This window comes from Mesoplodon densirostris, chromosome 13 (assembly GCF_025265405.1).
Source record: "Mesoplodon densirostris isolate mMesDen1 chromosome 13, mMesDen1 primary haplotype, whole genome shotgun sequence".
NCBI lineage: Eukaryota > Metazoa > Chordata > Mammalia > Artiodactyla > Ziphiidae > Mesoplodon > Mesoplodon densirostris.
This window is the reverse complement of record NC_082673.1, coordinates 20,209,827-20,228,386: the sequence shown is the minus strand read 5'-3', so window position 1 is coordinate 20,228,386 and position 18,560 is coordinate 20,209,827.

Here is an 18,560-nt window from a genome sequence, read left to right as displayed (position 1 = left end):
CAATAATTCGCAATCTTCTCTGTGACCTTCAAGAGTTCTGATTCCTCATTTCTTAATACCAAAGTTATTTTAGTTTAAGTTATCAGTCATGGACCCATCATGATCAGAATAACTGTACCAAATTCCTCTCTAAGTCAACAGGCAGAAAGACAGCTTCAACCAAGTTATGGTGGGGCAGAGGTAAAAAGAGATGATGAAACGAGTATAGTACTCATTTGATAAATATTTGAGTATCTTCTTTGTATGAGATAATATACAAATTGTAGTGAATGATACAACAGAGATCAAATCATACCCTTTGCCCTTAATAAGTTTATAATTCCATGGGTTCATGGAGGCTTGTTATATCTGTTATAATAATCAAGTGAAACATGTTCTAGGATATTTTAGCAGAAGAAAGATATATGCAGACATAGACAGTTATATTATGGTGGGCAAACAGTGTAAAGATGAGACCTGGTATTGAATTCACCCTCTTGGGGGAAGCAAAATTATTCCTTGTGCTGAAAGCAAAGTTCAATTTGGTGGGCAAGTACACCTTGGTGTTTGAATTTTATGGTATTTTCTGGTCATGGTGATGCAAGTAGAAATAAATTTACAGAGTGAGGTGGCAGGATTGCCAATTATTAATTAGGGAGTCCAAGCTAGTAGCACATTTTCTTTAGGAACTGCACAAACTCAGACTCACTGCCTTAGAGTCAGAACCAAAGGTCTAATCTCTGGAAAAGAGATTGGGAAAATTTAAATGAGAGTTTCATTCTTGGTGGGGACTGAAATATTAAACAATAGCAGTAATTCAGGAATGGAGAGTAAGATAAGTGGGCTTAGAGTACAGAAAATAAGGTTAGTGTTAGGAAAGATTGTGGATTGTGGAAAGATTACACCAGTAATTGGGATTTTTATTCACTAAGTAATGCAGAACCATTGCAATGTTTGGTTTGTTCTTCACTGAAGAATGACATTATCAGAGCTGTTTGTTTTTAGGAAGAAAAATTCATTATTGGTGGTTTGGAAAATGCGGAGGCTATGTAGAAAAATTAGTTAATTTCCTCTACTTTCTATTGAGCAACTTTAGTCTGCTATACAAAGTGTTTTGCACCAGGGGTTCAGGGAAGTAACTAAGTATATGATTAGAAGAAGGCTCAGAGAGAATTTTATTGTTGACTTGAACTATAGTGTTGGCAATGTCAGTAAATTGAAGAGAAAATAGAGAGACAGAATCTTCAAAACTGCATGTCTGAACAGAAAGCAAGAAGTTCAGAATAAAACTGAGATGTGAAACTTTAATGACCAAGGAGATAGTAATGTCATTAACAAAAACAGAGAATGTAGAAGCTATTTGGGGTTCTGATGGTCAGCAGTCATATTGCACTTAATCTATTGGTGATGAAATTGTACAGAGAGTTTTTTAAAAGGCATTTGGAATTAAGGATCTGGTATTCAGTAACAAGGCCTGGAGAAGAAAGAGTAAGATAATGGAGCATCATCTATAAAGGCAGAAGTTAAAGCCATGGCCGTGCATTATAAGACAGAGAAGAAGCACTTAAAAATAGAGAAGGTAAATCAGGAGAGTATAAGCATTCATTTGCTCCTTCAGCAAAAAACTATCGAATGCCTATGAAAAATAGAGAATGTGAGAATTTTAAGAAAGCAGGAGTTGTACACGGAAAATGCTAAAAAGTTACCAAATAGACTAAGGCTTGGGAAAGACTATTGTACTAAGAAAATTATTGTACAATTTTTATAGTACCATGATTAATTATTATTGTACAATTATTATAGTCCAATTATTGTACTAGGAAATAATTGTCTATGTTTAAAGTAGATATTTTGGTCAACAGAAGGTGTAAAAGCTGATTTGCAATGATGCAAAAAGAGGGAAAAATTAAGAAAGTGAAGTGACAGGGTAGAATCCCTTTTTTTTTTTTAATAAGTTGTTTGAAGAATATGAGGGACATTCATTTCACAGGCTAAGAAAAATTATCATGGCTTAGGGAAAATGAAAGTAGCTTGAGTAGGTAAATAAGAGTAGTTCAACGTTTAGTTTCCAGGGGGAAATCTCTTATATGTGAAAAACATACCCAGGTTTTAAACACAAATTTCTGAAAGCTCATTTTCATAATCTTGTAAGTTGCCTTCCTTTTCAGAGCAAAGCAACACTGAAAGATCCTTGACCCTGTTAAAGATGTTCATGGAGGCTTATATCTTGAGGACAGGCTTTGTCATATAAAGTAGTAGCCAATGGCCTTGAAGATGCAGGTTTTCTAGTCAAATTCTCTCATTGGATCCTTATTTAATTAGAATGTCAAATTGATCTTGCAACTCTAAGAAATGTCTAATTGATGTACGTGAACCATAATACTTATTCCATGAAGCATTAAGCTCAGAAGTGGTCTGTCTGAAAGGGATTGTCTATCTTTTCAGAGCAAGGGCAGCTTCTTGTAAAGCTGCTAGTCTCTATGAATTAACAAGATATGGCGCTAAAGCAACCAGGCCCGGAGCAGCCGGACCCATGAGTCATGGCCACAGAGCCTGTGCATCGGGAGCCCGCGCTTTGCAATGGGAGAGGCCACAACAGTGAGAGGCCCGCGCACTGCAAAAAAAAAAAAAAAATGTATTGATTACAACTCCTCCTACAAAATTATGATTACCTCCCAAGTTTCCACAACAAAAAGAAAATTATGAAAGTCAGAAAACAGCTTGATTGTCAGTAGTATCAGTTTCCTTTTTTTTTTTTAAGATCAGCCTATGCAGCTATAAATTTATGCTAACCAAAACAGATGTGTACATATATATTTTCATATTTGAATCAAACTATTATTTTATGGTTATTTTATGTCAAGTTGAAATTTTTTAATCCTTTTTTTTTTTACCCATTATGTTGTTAAATTTAAATCAGAAATAACTTCCTTAGTAAATACTAAAAATTACTAATCAAAAAATTGGAAGACTCCTTGGAAATCACCTCCCAATCAACTCAGGTGAAGAAACAGGCCCAGGAAATGAGTTTATTAGAGGTAGAATTGGGACAGCTGAATATTGAATTCCTAATCCGGGATTCTTTTCACATAGCATATTGATATAATTATGAAAATTATTCAGGATGTTGATGATTTTGACAATATTCATTACTAATATATTTTGTATATACAAGAAAAGTATGTTCTTCTGACAAAAATAAATTCAGAATGTTCAATATTTATCAGAATGCACTTGTTAATTTTAAACTTGTAATGAAAATTTAGAAGCTTTCTTTTATGAATTCAGAAGGTAAGAACAATCCAGTTCCTAAAATTGTAAATATTTTTGAATAATCTGAAACTTTATACATTCCTACCAGTGGTTCTTAACTTTTTTTTTTTTTTTTTTTTTTTTTTGCGGTACGTGGGCCTGTCACTGTTGTGGCCTCTCCCGTTGCAGAGCACAGGCTCCGGATGCGCAGGCTCAGCGGCCATGGCTCACGCGCCCAGCCGCTCTGCGGCATGTGGGATCTTCTTGGACCGGGGCACGAACCTGTGTCCCCTGCATCGGCAGGCGGACTCTCAACCACTGCACCACCAGGGAAGCCCAGTTCTTAACATTTTTGTGTGTCATCTATCCCTTTGATAGTCTCATGAAGTCACGGACCTCCTCTCAGAATAAAATTTTTAAATTCATAAAATAAAACATTACAGAGAAAGCTAGTTTTGTAAAAATAGTTATTGTAATTTAAGAAATCAGTTTTAAATAAAATAATATATGTATTTCGTTAGTAACATTAAATAATATCTGGTAGTGAGTTTAGTAGCTGCCATGATTTCAAAGTAATCATGAATATAAAAGATATTTCAGGGGCTTCCCTGGTGGTGCAGTGGTTGGGAGTCCGCCTGCTGATGCAGGGGACACGGGTTCGTACCCCAGTCCGGGAGGATCCCACATGCCGCAGAGTGGCTGGGCCCGTGAGCCATGGCCGCTGAGCCTGCGCATCCAGAGCCTGTGCTCCGCAATGGGAGAGGCCACAGCAGTGAGAGGCCCACGTACTGCAAAAAAATAAAAATAAAAAAAATGTATTTCAAGATAGATGCAACAACCATAATGTGATATAAAAATATCCGATTTCTATTGGTGACAAAGACAGATATAATTAATATTAATAATTTTGTTGTTTGTTGCCTATATTCATTTTAGTTAGAATTTCAGTTAGCATTTATAAAAATAAAGATGTGAAACGTTTTCCAAATTCCAGGACACCATCTTAAGATCCCCTGATCTACACTATTTTCCCTCTGTTTGGTTTTTCAAAACCAGTGCCAAACTTCCCCAGGAAAAGGGTTAAGAGCTAGGGAGACTGTGCTGTTTCAGAAAACTACTCCCATGTCCCCTTACACAGGCACTGACTGCCTAAGCTCCAAACTGTCTCGCTGACCTAACCCTAACCTTAACCTGACCTAACCCTAACCCTAGCCCTCCTTACCCTGATGGCAATCTTGCATGGGGACCTTTGCCTTCACTTAATGCTTGTCTCTACGGAATTTCAATCTCCACATTTCCTAATCGACTTTGACTTGACTTGTCCCTCTAACTGGAGATTCACCTTGCTTCCTCCCCCATTCCTAATTCTGGGCCCTCTAAACTCAATCTCTGCTTTCAGATTAGTTGGCTGCCACCATAGCCTGAGGCACTAATATGCTAATACACTATTTTCCCTTTTCTCGTCATAAATTTAATTCATTCTCTTATTCTCAATCTCTCTGTGGCTCTGTTTCACTCACATATATACACTCACTCATATACACTCAACTATATTCTAAATAAAAGGTCAGTAAGTAAAAATGTATGTCATCTCTATATGTTTACTTCTGGGTGCTATTATACAATATTTTAAGTTGATTAAAATACTTCCAGACTTAAAGATAAATCCTTCTATTCAGCACCATTGCATTGAGAAATCTAATTAAAATTCCAAGAAATTTTAGGAGAATTGGTTGTCTTGTATGCGTATAAAGAATGCTTGTCTCGTATTTTCCCATTTCAATCATTTTATTTTATAGTGTGTGATCTCAAATATATTAGAAAAGAAAAAATACGACCCAAATGAACATTATGTGAGAGGTTGAAGAAACATTCATATTGCAAACATAACACAAACTTTTCATGGACTGTTGGGTATAAAGAGAATATTCTTTTCTTTTTTTAAATTAATTAATTTATTTATTTATTTTTGGCTGTGTTGGGTCTTCGTTTCTGTGTGAGGGTTTTCTCTAGTGGCAAGTGGGGGCCACTCTTCATTGCGGTTTGTGGGCCTCTCAGTATCGCGGCCTCTCTTGTTGCAGAGGACAGGCTCCAGACGTGCAGGCTCAGTAGTTGTGGCTCACGGACCTAGTTGATCCGCAGCATGTGGGATCCTCCCAGACCAGGGCTCGAACCCGTGTCCCCTGCATTAGCAGTCAGATTCTCAACCACTGTACCACCAGAGAAGCCCTGAGAATATTCTTATATTGATATAAATTAATCTGAAAATACTTTTATTTACCAAGTTCCAATTAAACTTTCCATTTTCATGGCATACATAGTCATACTTCAGTTTGCATTTCTTTTTAAATGCAGTCTCTTTCTGATTAGACATAAATGAAAAGTCAAAATGTCTATTCTTGGGAATTGTCAAATACATTTTTGGCTAATTTTAGAATTTTGGGGGTATCATAACTCTTCAAGATCTGATAAATGCTACATACTTTCTACCTAAAGAAAAAAAGTGTTTGTATATAGTCATACACAATTATTTTTCTATAATTTCTAGAGGTTTATGGAATTCCAAAATTTCACATATACATCCCTATAAAATCAACAGATCTAGGTATACTATTCAGAATAGTCTAGATTATGCTATGGTAACAAATGACCCCCAGATCTCAGGGGCTAACAGTAATAAGGTTTAATTTTCACTCATACTACATATCTATTGTTACTTGACTAGGTTGAGTGACAGTTCTCCACAGGTCTCTTCATTTTTGCATGTCTTGAAACTGGCCTGACTGCTTTTGTTCTGAACTACCTTTTCAAGAGTTATTTGTAGAGAGGTTGATGGACCTAGAATCTGTCATACAGAGTGAAATAAGTCAGAAAGAGAAAAATGCCATATGCTAACACATATATATGGATCTAAAAAAAATAAATAAATAGTTCTGATGAACCTAGGGGCAGGACAGGAAAAAAGACACAGACGTAGAGAATGGACTTGAGGACACAGGGAGAGGGAAGGGTAAACTGGGATGAAACGAGAGAGTAGCATTGACATACATACACTAACAAATGTAAAATAACTAGCTAGTGGGAAGCAGCTGCATAGCACAGGGAGATCAGCTCAGTGCTTTGTGACCAGCTAGAGGGGTGGGATAGGGAGGGTGGGAGGGAGACGCAAGAGAGAGAGGAATGGGGATATATGTATACGTATAGCTGATTCACTTCATTATACAGCAGAAACTAACACAACAATCTAAAGCAATTATACTCCAATAAAGATGATACTATATATATATATATAAAACAAACATGAAGATAGAGATATGTATCTCTCCAGAGAAAAGGGCCAGTTTGTTTTCTGTCCAGTACAATAAAGATAATGTCTTTCTCTAGGGCAAATGTCAGGCCATTAAAAAGATTCCGGTTCCCTAAGCTAGTGGTTCCTCTCCTGTCAAATATCCTACTGCGTATGTAGGCATCCCTGTCTTCTTTGTGTCACCCTGTGAAAACTGAGGCTCAGAAAGAACTTGAGCAGATGACGATAGTCTTGCTATTGTTGTTACTCTGAGTAATAAATTCGTCTCTGATTCAACAGACTTGTGTTTTTCACCAGTGTGACAACATTGTGGCAGCCTAGTTTGTTAGCTAGGAAGTAAAGCAAAATTTCACAAGCTCTTTCAGTTTAACTTCTCTTTGGGACTTCAGCTGATAGAGCAGCTTCCGTCTAGAATATTGCTGGTTCTTTTGGCAGAGGATAAATAGAGAACACGGTTGTGATGTTCTGGCCTTTACAGCTTCTTTTAAACCCGTAACTTCTGCTTAGTTTTTGTTTTCTAAGTAAGTCACATGGCCAAGCCTGAGCTGAATGGGATAGTCAGTGAATACTCGTGCATAATAATATAATCTACCAAAGCAGATTCGTAACTTATGCACTGGGTCTTTAATTACCCACTTTCTTCTCAGCCAAGTGGACTTACTACAGAATCAAGTTTTCAGCTTATTTTAGGCTGTGTTCCCATATTTCAAAAATGTACATGCTACTCTCAAAATTTGTGCCTGGCTAATTTTCACCTACATTATAACTTATCTAATATTTTTCTTCAAATTGAGGAACAATGAAATCTGGTGACCATTATCTGGAAAATCATGGGTTTTAGAAGTATTCTCTATTTTTTTCTAAGTATTTTTTTCTAAACATTTATTTGTTGTATTATATATGTATATAATATATAATTTACTATGTAAACAATAATTACATAAAATGTAATTAATTATACAATGTTTTATATTTACTTATTAAAATAAGGAGAAAATATGGTTATTCAAATGTGCCACTTAACATATCACATACCAACTGTGGAAACATTCTATCCTATGGAAAATGCTAATGATATATAATATATATATAGTACTATACACTGACTGTGACCCTCCAAAATGCATATGTTGAAACCTAATTCTTAATATGATAGTATTTAGATGTGGAACTTTGTGGTGGGGGGTGATTAGGTCATAAGGGTAGAGCATTCATGAGTGGGATTAGTGCCCTTATAAAAGAGACCCCAGAGATCTGCAAGCCCGCTTCTGCCATGCGAGTGTACAGTGAGAAGATGGCCATCTATGAACCAGGAAGCAGGCTCTCACCTTGATCGTAGACTTCTCAGCCTATAAAACTGTCAGAAATAAATTTCTGTTGTTTATAACCTGCTTAATCTATGGTATTTTGTTACAGCAGCCAGAACAGACTGAAACATATGGTGTATACTATTATATATAATAGTCAGATAATAGCCATTTCTTTACCTAAGATTAAGTGCCTAGTACATATAAGGTAAGAACTATGAGATTGGGGTTACTGTGGTGAAAAAAAATTGACATTGTTGCTGCACTCATAATACTTAACAGGCTAGTTATTTCTCTAGAAGAAGGAATGATAAAAAATGGAATAAAACAAAAGCAAGTAAACAAAATAAATTAAACATTTGATAAATTTTTAATAAAACACGTTTTTGAGGTAGATGATAAACTGAGGAAATCTATTTTAGTTAGGGTGCATAGGGAGGTGACATTTAAACTGAGACGAAGTGTAAGATGGGACAAGTAATGAAAAGATCAGGCTGAGGGGTTGGAAATGTTTTTCGTACAGTTTGAAAAGACCATAAGGGGAGAAAGAGGATTGAGGAAATGAATGAAATTTAATGTGGCTGGAGCAGAGTGAGCCCAGAGAGAATGGTAAAAATCAAGATGTAGGTGGATCATGGAGGCTATTTGTGGGATGTGGTAAAACTGAAGTTCCCTCAAAATTGGAGTCTATATTTATGGAAGACAACAAAAAATTCAGGTTATACTTATAAGTACAATGGGAAATTGTTGAAAGACTTTATACTGGGGAGTATCATAATCCAATTTATATGTCAAAAAGATCATTCTTGTGAAGAGGGATAAGTCATGATGTGGACTACACTTGGATAGAGGCAGACTAGATGGAAAGTAGTGGATGGATTTAAGGCTTACATAGAAGGCAGAATTGAAGACATTTTGGTTAATTGGTTACATGAATTATGAGCAAGTGTGACTGCTAGGCTTCTGACTTCAACAACTTGAAAGATTTTAATGTTTGCCATTTTCTAAAATGAAAGATCTCTATGTGTATTGCTTGTAGACCAGTGTTGTGGATCAAGTGTTTCATTTTGAACAGGCTACATTTGAGACATCAGCGAGATATATAATTGCAAATGTTAAATAATAGGTTCAATATATTCATCTAGAGCTCAGAAGGAAGATCTTGCATAAAAATAAAAATTTATGAACAGTCACCATATAGTGGCATTTAAAACTATGGAATTAGATGAAGTAATTAAGAAAGAGAGTATTTAAAAAAAGAGGATGCAGGTTCATGACCATAAGAATATGATTATTTATGGGATGACAGAGAAATAGAAACTAGGGAAAGATACAGAGAAATAAGAAAGAGGTAAAACAGGAAAATGTGTTGTCATAGAAGCAAAGAGTGGAGAGTCAGGAAGATAAGAATAGTCCACATGTAACTTTTGACAGGAGATTTAGTAAATTTAAGATAGAAAAGGTCTCTTTCAATTTGGCAACACAGAAGTGATTAGCATTTTGAAGAAAACAGTTTTCTGACGTGGTAGAGAAGGAAACCAGACTGCATTGAGTCAAAAAGTCAAGAGACGTGACGAAACGGTGTCAGGGATTAAGACAACAGTTCAGAAGTTTTACCTAGAGACAGAGTCAAAAAATGAAATGGTTCTTGAATGAACTTATTTACAAAACAGAAACAGACTTAAAGGTATCTAAAACAAACTTATGGTTATCAAAGGTGAGACTTGGAGGGGAGGGATAAATCAGGAACTGGGATTAACATACACACACTACTATATATAAGATAGATAACCAACAAGGACCTACTGTATAGCACAGGGAACTCTACTCCATATTCTGTGATAACCTATATGAGAAAAGAATCTGAAAAAGAATGAATATATGTATAACAATCACTTTGTGGTACACCTGAAACTAACACAACATTGTAAATCAATGATAATCCAATAAAATTTTTTTAAAAAAGAAAGGATCCTAAAGGTAAAACTACAGTTTTCTTGCTGTTTTTTTTAATATATATTTTTTAAACCCCACATTTGTTTATTTATTTATTTTTGGCTGTGTTGGGTTTTCATTTCTGTGTGAGGGCTTTCTCTAGTTGCGGCAAGTGGGGGGCCACTCTTCATCGTGGTGCACAGGCCTCTCACTCTTGCGGCCTCTCTTGTTGCGGAGCACAGGCTCCAGACGTGCAGGTTCAGTAGTTGTGGCTCATGGGGCCAGTTGCTCCACGGCATGTGGGATCCTCCCAGACCAGGGCTCGAACCTGTGTCCCCTGTATTAGCAGGCAGATTCTCAAATACTGCGCCACCAGGGAAGCCCTTCTTGCTGTCTTTTTTTAAATGAACATGATTCATTATGGCATGGTATATGCTTATGAGAACAATGGAAATGAACGAGAGGCAGTGAGAGATTGATAATCAGGAGAGGACATTTTGTCAGGAAAAGAAATCCTTGAATAGAATAGTAGTAAATTTTTCAATTAAGGTGGGAAAGAGGGCCCAGAGCACAGAAGAAGAAACTGGCACTTGGCACAATAAAGATGGATAGCACCTCTATTGTAACGGGAAACGAGAAAGAGAACCATGTTTGGAGATACAAGTAGATTTCTAAATTTGGTAGTGAGAAGATGAGGAAACCACGTTTGATGATTACTATTTTCTCAATGTAATGTCAGGGAAGAATGCATCATTAAGGGAGAGTGAAGAACGGGTGGGTGGTTTAAGAAAAGAAGAGAAAGGTGCTTCAGAATATTAGGATTTGGGGAAATTAAGAAATAGGTAAAACAACATTAAGTGCCCATTAATGGAATGTGATATTTATATGAGAGAGCACCTAAAGATCTGGTTGTGTGATTTTTCACTAACAAGTCTGTGATGCTGGCAAAAATATGCACAGTAGGAATCATCTCATGTTGGAGTTTTCTCCATTGAAAATAATGGGAGTAAAAGGCAAGGAAATTGATACTATTTGGGAAAAAAAGTGAAGACAATGATAGACTGTGAAATCTGTGTTAAATAAGGATAGTGTTACCTGGAGGGAGTTGAAAGATAATGAGAAGTTGATATGGTCAGTGGAAAAGAGGTCTCAATAAAGTTAAAAACTGAATCAGTGGGTGGTTACCAGAGGTCGGAGGGGAGAGAAATGGGTGAAGGGGGTCAAAAGGTACAAACGTCCAGTGATAAAATAAGTCCTGGAGATGTAATGTACATCATGGTGACTATGGTTAATAATATCATATTGTATATTTGAAAGTTACTTAGAGAGTATATAGATCTTAAAAGTTCTCATCACGAGAAAAAGAAAGTTGTAACTAATGTGTGATGATGGTTAGACTTATTGTGAAGATCTTTTTGCAGGATGTACAAATATGGAATCATTATGTTGTATGTATACCTGAAACGAATATAATGTTATATGTCAATTATGTCTCAATTTTTTTAAAAAAGTGAATCAGTGGGCATAGAGTGAGGATGACTTCATCAGATACTGGTCAATGCCCTTCTAGCTATTTTATTCTAGAGAATAGTAGTTCCCTAGCTAATGTTTTTACAAAGACTAATTTAAGATATGTAAGTATCACAATCACTGGTAATTAGCATAATAATGATGATGAAGGACCTGGTCCAGGTCCTGAAATGTAAATTGTCCCATTGTACAAAGGATGTGAGTACCTAAACACAGTATCTATCATGGACACTGTAGGTTGTGCTTTGCTATTTTTCCTGCATCATGCACTGCCATGGTGAAAGAATTTGAGTCCTGTAACAGACAATCCCCAAAGAAAAGCATTATATGCATGCTTAATAAACACTTTGGTTGATGAGGGTGACATGATGCTGTCCTGTTTTCTAAGTAAGTAGCTTTAAAGTAAATATTGGTTTTCTCTGAATGGAAGGAATCAAAGAGACTCTTCATTAATATTTATGTGTAAGGTTCAAAGTCATGAATGTAATATGATATTTTTTCTCCTGTTTTACAAATTAGTGTGCCATAATATGACATGACTTTAGAAAGAATGCTGGTATTTAGAGAAACTGCATTATATACTAATGACTTCATAATTTAGAAATCTTTTTAATAAATGTTTGAAGAGATTTGTGAGAATTATTTAAATGTAGCAGAATACTAATACGAATTGATATTTATATTTAACTACTTCTTAGTATTCTTTTGTTTTCCCTTTGAAGTGTTACTGAATTTTATGTTCCTTTTTTAAGGCTATCTAAAAAATATCACTGTATTCACAAGTGTTGTTTGTTTTATTTTAAACACTAAGCATATTTGAAAGGGTTAAACTTTCAGATAATGTCTAATTTTAATCAATGCCATTTCAGAAACTTAAGGCTGTGGGCATACATCTATTCCAGTGAGTTAAAAAGCAAAAAAAAAAAAAAAAAAAAAAAAAAAAAAAAACCAAAAAAAAACTTTAGCAGTGAGATTCTTGGAAAAATTAAAATAAAATAATAATAGCTAACACCAAAATGTACAATAAATCTCATTTTTCCCTTTTTGGAGGTGTCTAGGAGATGTGATATAGTAGTAAAGTGATGTTTAAGAATGAAACACTTGTGTAATAATAATGCCTAAGAGTTGCTTTATTTAACATTTTTACATTGAAGAACTCTGAATTTAGATACAGGCTCTTCAGACATTGGAATTCTCAACAACACAGAACTCAGAAGGCTGAAGACGGTCAATGAGAGGAAAGAAGATCATTGGAAGGAAGGAATATAATACGCATTTATCATTTAGACATATTGAATGGAAAATGTATCCCACATAGATATCATGCTTGAACACTAAACATAAGACTTCAATGGTGTATTGGCTGAAAGACAGTTGAGGGCTGGTGTTTATGAAGTTTGCTGAGACACCATCCAGACCTCCCCTTAAGGACTGAGGTGTCCATTCCTCCAACTCTGTGGAGTTCTGGCTGTTGCCCTCAGCTGAAAGGAGTGACCTTGCCCAAGTTATGTCCCACTCCCATAACTGTTCAATGAAGCTCTATGAAGGCTCAGCTACCTTACCTCAATCCAGGACAACTCTGAAGGGCGGTACCAACTCCAGGGCTCCCTGTGTGATAAACCAAGCCTCTGTGCAATTGCATGGAAGTTCACCTTCTCTCCCAAGCCAATCCTCTTGTCCTAACTAGGTGTTATTGTTGCGAGCACTAACTAATAAACCTCCTACTTCAGCTCAGCATCTGTTTGGTGGGGAAACTGACCAGCAGGTTTTTCCACATGACTATGAACCAGTCTGATGGCTCTAACAGTAAGGACCCTTTCGACGGCAATCTCTTGACTCATGAGGAAACCCTATGACATACTCAAAGCAAAACTGAGGTTTATTTCTTCTTATAAGCTCACCTGTCTATTCTATGCCTTAATTGTTGCAGTAGTGTCATCCCAACCATTCTAAGAGATTTATCTTAAATAAAAGAAATATTTAAAATATGCATAGAGGTTTAGCTAAAATAATGTTTATTATAGTGTCATTTATAAAAGAAAAGTCAAAATAAAGTAAAAAATACATTTTTTAAATAAGTGATTGATGTGAGTCAAAAGTCAGTAGGTGATGAGAAAATAGAAATAATAAAGGTTGGCAACACATTTGAAAGTATTAATGTTGTTATTATTTACTTATAAATGCTTTATAGTTGCATTTGCTCTTTCCACAAATTCTTCATATTCTGATGCTTTCCCCTGGATAATAAATAGCTACAGTAACATATAGTTTAACATATAAATATACCACTCCACCACTCTGCTGTGGTGCCTTATATTCCTCCAACATTGGAATAACTTCTCTGGATTAAGAAATTTCCTTGGAATTCCTTTCTCAAACTTCAGATGGACATTTAGTGTTTTTGTTTTTCTTTTTCTTTTTCTTTTGTCTACGAGAAGATTTTGGTGTTTTCTAATTCACCCTAGATTGCTGCTTCTATGTGAACTCTGTAGAATGGACTGAATAAGTCAATAAATGTCTTCCTTGTCAACTATATTCCCAAGTATCTTCCTAAAGGCAGCAGTAATTTAAGTGGCATTCGAACACTTCTAAATATGTCTAAAGTGTGGGTTTATTGCTCTAATTTTCTGTGAAAGCAGTTCTACTTTATTACCCAAATGAGAGTTATTATTGTCTTTCCTTCTGATAATTGCATTTATGGTATTTATTTCAGGGTTTTTAAAGATCTTTTAAAACCTATGTAGGTTTTCTCTTTTTTTAAATGAATTTAATGCTAATTAAAATAATGGATTAGTAGGCTTGGAAAATCAAATCATTATTCAGTCAGAACAATAGAAGGGCTTATTTAATTGACCACCTCAAATCATATTAAACCAATCCTGGAAGAATCATCACAAAGATTCAAATGTTGCAGATACTGCCATACTTTCTATAGGATGCTAAACGTTTTCCCAGATGTTTTAAAAAAATCATTTTAAAGGCTGATTAAATTAGTAGATGGTTAAGCTCTGACTGTTATATAAGAAGCAGCTGGACATTTTTCAACTTACCCCATCATGATTCTTTTATTAATTTCTACCAACATAGTAATTTCAACTGATGGTATAGAAGGCAAGAAAGACTAAGAATAGGGTTTAATGATAACACCACCAAGTGCTGTGTTTGTCATCAAAGGTAGTATACTGAAAGTGAATCACAGACATTATTTAGTTTCCAGCCATGCGGTAATTTGTTCTGCCAGGCTTAAGATTATAGTAGAAGGGCGACACTCTTTATTAAGAAAGAAATGATATTTAATGATAAAATGACAAGTCATTTGCCATGGTTTATAAGAATTCATGTTTGAAACTTGCAATTTTGCAAATATTTCTTCATAATCATATCTATTACATCTGTTTTCATACAGTAAATAAATAATAAATTTGACGTGTTTCTTGACTTTTATAAACTAACTGTATGATTTGGTGCTGGAAAAGGAGAGACAGATTCAGGGAGAGGAAAGAAAACTAAATTGAGTTTAACAAATACTTGACTCATCAGATTTGCTTTAAGACTGGCATCTAGCTCTTTCAACAGATAGACATCACCTGAAGTACATATGCTGTAACCCAGTGAAGGTTCAGAGAAATAGGCACTCATATGCTTTGTTTATAGCATACATGAACACAATCTCTTAAAAGGCTAATTGTGAACTATATTAAAGTTTCTAAAATGTGCTTAGTGAATGTGCTAATGTGCAAATGAAATGTCCAGCAATATCACATACAGAAATTCATTTTGCAAAGTTAAACAATAATCTGTGAAAGATCTAATTATAGAAATGTTTATTACAGTGTTGTTTATAATACAGAAAAATAGAAATAAATGTCCAACTCTTATACAGTTAATGAAATAAATTACGGTACATGGACACAATGAAATTGGATGGCTAGGCAGAAGAATCTTGACAGGAAAAGGTATTAATATATATTAAGGTCTGGTAACAAAACTATATGTGTTAAACATTATATACATTCACAGAAAATGACTGGAGGAATACTTAGTGACAACTCTGAGTGGAATTAGTGGAATTTAACTCTTCTTCTTTTTGCTTCCTTTTTTTTCTAAAAATAGTTTTGCAATGATGATGCATTTATTTTGCAAAGAGGGGAAAGTTAAAATGCACAGGACTAGTTAGTCAAGAGGCGTAACTCTTTTTCTCTAAATTTTCATCTTTAACAGATATATAAGCTGAGTGGGTAAGTGGGAGTTTAAGAACAGATTGTCTTTTCAAGCCATAGCACTAATTTTAGAGTTTCATATTTAGGGATCTACCATTATAGAGCAATAGGCTCATGGTCTCAGCTTAATGTCTTAATAGTATTTGTCAAGGCCACTCATGTGCAATTTGCGTAGTGTAGACACATAACTATATATTACATAACTTACATACAATCTTGTTTAATTTATCAATATATTAATGTTTCAGCAAGAAAAATGAAAAAATCTCATCAAATATGTATTGAGAACAGAATAAAAGCACAAATAATAATAAAATGCTTTTTAAAAGTCTATCAAAATCTACCCATGTAGTTGTACCCATAACTATCCATTAGTATGTATGTTTATTGATTTGTAGAACAGCAAACTAGTGAGGCATACTGAAAATAGAATTAATATGCAATGTTTTTTGCTTTCATAAACTGGATTTAATCTCACTCACATAGGTCTATCCTCTTAGGTAAGGGTACTACACCATTTCCACTCAAGCTTTAGGAGCAAGCAGAGGTGACATTACTACTAGTAAACTTTTCTGACTGTTTCAGGAAAACCTGGTCTTTCCCTCTTCGGTGCAGTGAAAACATTTAGTTTGTATTCCTATTGTAGAATTTAGTTCAACTCAGATGAAAATTGAATCCGTACATTTGCCTTATCCACTAGACTGTCAACTCCCACCAGGCAGGAACCATATCAAGTTCATCTTTATACTACTTACAGAAACCTTCTATAACAAATGCTTGATACAAGTGGTATATTGCTTATTACAGACTTGTATATTTGGAATGGTTTAGTCAATAAATCTCTTCTTAAATGTTATAGACTGAATGTTTGTGTCCTTCCAAATTAATATATTGAAACCCTAATCTGCAATATGATGCTATTTGGAGATGGGGCTTTTGGAAGGGCTAAATGAGGTCAGGAGAGTGGGGCCCCAGTCTGGTGGGATTGGTGTTCTTATAAGAGGAGACAGAAGAGAGATCTCTCTCTCTCCTTGCATATGCACAAAGAAGAGGTAATTCCAGCAAATGAAGAGGTGGTGGAAATTTATGAGCCAAGGGAAGAGACCTCAGAATAAAACCTAACTTGACACAACTTGATCTTGAACTTCTCAGCCTCCAGAACTGTGAGAAATAAATTTCTACTGTTTAAGCCACCCAGTCTATGGTATTTTGTTTTGGTAGCCTAAGCAGACTAATAGATCGCACTTATTAGAATTTATTATCCTAACCATCATTTTGTATGTTAGTTCTAAATTTTCTAGAAGATATAAAACATATCTATGGTATCAGTAGAAAGCAAGTTAATAATAATTTATCTTAAACATAAATTATTAAAACCAAACATGCCTTATATATCTAAGCTATTGCCAAACATTATTTGATATAATAAATGCATGATTTAACATACTTCTATAACTTAGAAGGACCACATTATTCCAAAAAGCTTATAGGAATATGGCCTTACATTCTATTTAATTACAAATAGGACTCTATCTATTAAATAAAATTTTAAAATGTATTCTTCTATATTATATTAGACCTTTTTGAAATAATCTCTCTTTCTTATCCTCTTTTGTTTGATGTGCTGGCTTAACATTTGAATCCCATATATTAATTTAAACCATCTCAAGACTTCCAAGTTATTGGAATATTTATGGTTTTCATTTCATATGTCACCATATCTAATTTCTAGCCACATCAATTAAAATATAAATATCTCAGTGGAATAAAAATAGGATTAGAAGAAAAATAGTGTTTCTTAAATGCTCAGAATGCGCCTTCTACATCACTTTGAATACAAAACTGCAATATTGTACTCTGCATAGAAATGCCAAATAGGTGTAATGCAAATCAGGAGAAAGCCATTCACAGATAAATTAAATAGTCATGATCTGAATATTGAGTTTAGGCAAGCATCACAGTCTATTGGCACCAAGCTAGATTTCTTGTCCTTTACAAAAATGTTATGTTGTTCTCGTTAAGCAGTCATCCATCTAAGTGACTTCAAGGCCCTTAAGACCTGAATAGGCAAAGCTCATCTATCAGCCTCTTGACTTCAGTCAGAGCCACAGCAGGTTCCATAACAAGCTAAATCCATATATTCTAATCGTTTTGTTAGAGGAGCACATTTAAAATCTTAGTTATACTGTAATTTTATGGTGAAATACTGGCTAGCCTTTATTAAGAACTCTTTTTGATATGTTGACTCCTAGTTATGGACTATGCTACCAAGATCAGCAGAATATGTTAAGTTTTTGAAGAGAAATTTCCCATGATTTATCCTTGGTTTATTGTTTGACTTCACTAAGAATCTGGGGAAAGAATGATTTTCTGATAACTAAATGCAGGGATGCTTGTCATCTACCTATAGAATACTTCCAAAGCAGGCTAAACTCACAGGATCTGTAAAATGGTGAAAAATAGCAGAAGCAACTTGAAATTCTAAACAGGTGATTCTATTGCACGTATTTAATCAGTATATTAAATCCCAACACGTGGTAATTTTGAGTAACAGATTTAAATGTTAAAAATTAAATTAAACCAGCTGTTTGGCATCATCTCAGCAAATAATTGTCCTATAATTTAATTAAAGTTAAACTTTTTTCCAGCTTAAAATAATTACAATTCTAATACCAAAAAAGAGTTTATAAGGACACTTCTTCTTCAAAATATTTCAAATTTAACACAATTTCAATGAAAATATTCATCAACAGAAATATCAAAGTTATTCTTTTTTGTGACAGTGAAGAAAAACTCAGCAGGCAAAAATAAAAAATACATTTTTGAAATCAACAATAGGAGAGAAGAAGACCTAAGAAAAATACTTAGAATTTATAAAACTATAATACATTTTTAAATGTTGGAGTAATGAATGGTGTATAAATAAGTAGAAAAATCAATGTAGTAAAAACTTCAAAATACTTTAAAAATAAAGCAAGTATTTACTAACAACTCAACATGTGCTAGACACTTTTCATGCATTCTTTCCTC